Raw genomic sequence first — 1,317 nt, 5'->3', positions numbered from 1 at the left:
TTTTTTATTGCACAGTTCAAAGTAAAAAGTAAAAATCTTTTAACAGCTGCTCCTATCCCTTTGCCACAATCCTATTCCTTGGTAATATAATAGAAGTTAGCAAAAACTATAAGAAAAATATATAGACCTTACCTTTCAAGAGACACATAGACAGAATTTATTTCTGTGCATTTCTTCACAAAAGAAAGTCTAGTAGTTGTGGAGTGACATATCTCACATGAGGATGAAGAATAAGTCGTATTATTTTACTTTTAATCAAAACTATCTCATTTCTTCACACCTCACTCCAAATCCAATCCATAGTGCCAAAACCACACTTCCCAGTATACGGTGATGAAATCAGGAGAAGGTTGAATGAAAGAGGTTCATTATATAGAAATTGTCACCCATACTAAGAAGAAGTAAAAGAGGACTGGTCCAAGTTTAGTTCATAGATGCTTTTACATTTTGTTTCACCCTCAGAGTGCTATTAGACTGAAGAAATACCAACCAAAGAAAGCTGCAAAGACTTGAAGGGATTATATGAAAGTTATATATGTGACAACAGTAGTCACCCTCTCCTCACACGTGGAACAGGATATATCCGATCTCTGTACCAACATCTTTTAAAATGTTTTCTCAGCTTTATTGATGTATGATTGAGAAATAAAAACATTGTATCTATATTAAGGTATAATGTAGTGTTTTGACACAAGTTTGCATTGTGAAATAATTCCCACAATCAAGATAATTAACATATCCATCACCTCTCATAGCAAATTTCACATATACAATGTATTATTATTAACTATAGTCACCATGTTTCACATTAGATCTCTAGAACTTATTCATCTCATAACTGAATGTTTGTACCCTTTGACCAATAGCTCCCTATTTCCCCCACCCTTCAGCCCCTGGCAGCCACCATTTTACTCTCTGTTTCTCTAAGTCTGACTTTTTTTTAATATTCCACAATAAGTGGTAGCATGTGATATTTGTCTTTCTGTGCCTAGTATATTTCACTTAGCTTAATATCTTCTAATTTCATCCACGTTGTCCCAAGTAGGAGAATTTTCTTCTTTTTTAAGGCTTAATAATATTTCGTTGTGTACACATTTTCTTTATGTACACACACACACACACACACACATGCATATATATGGTCAGAATTTCTATATTCATCTATTGATGAACATTTAAGTTGTTTCATTTATTGACTTCACTATTGTGAATAATGCTGCATTGAACATACTGATTTCATTTCCTTTGGACGTATCCCCATAAGTGGGATTGCTGGATCATATGGTAGTCCTATTTTTAGTTTTTTGCCAACATCTT

The sequence above is a fragment of the Macaca fascicularis genome, chromosome 12 (genome assembly GCF_037993035.2).
Source record: "Macaca fascicularis isolate 582-1 chromosome 12, T2T-MFA8v1.1".
NCBI lineage: Eukaryota > Metazoa > Chordata > Mammalia > Primates > Cercopithecidae > Macaca > Macaca fascicularis.
Note: the sequence above shows the minus strand (reverse complement) of the source record.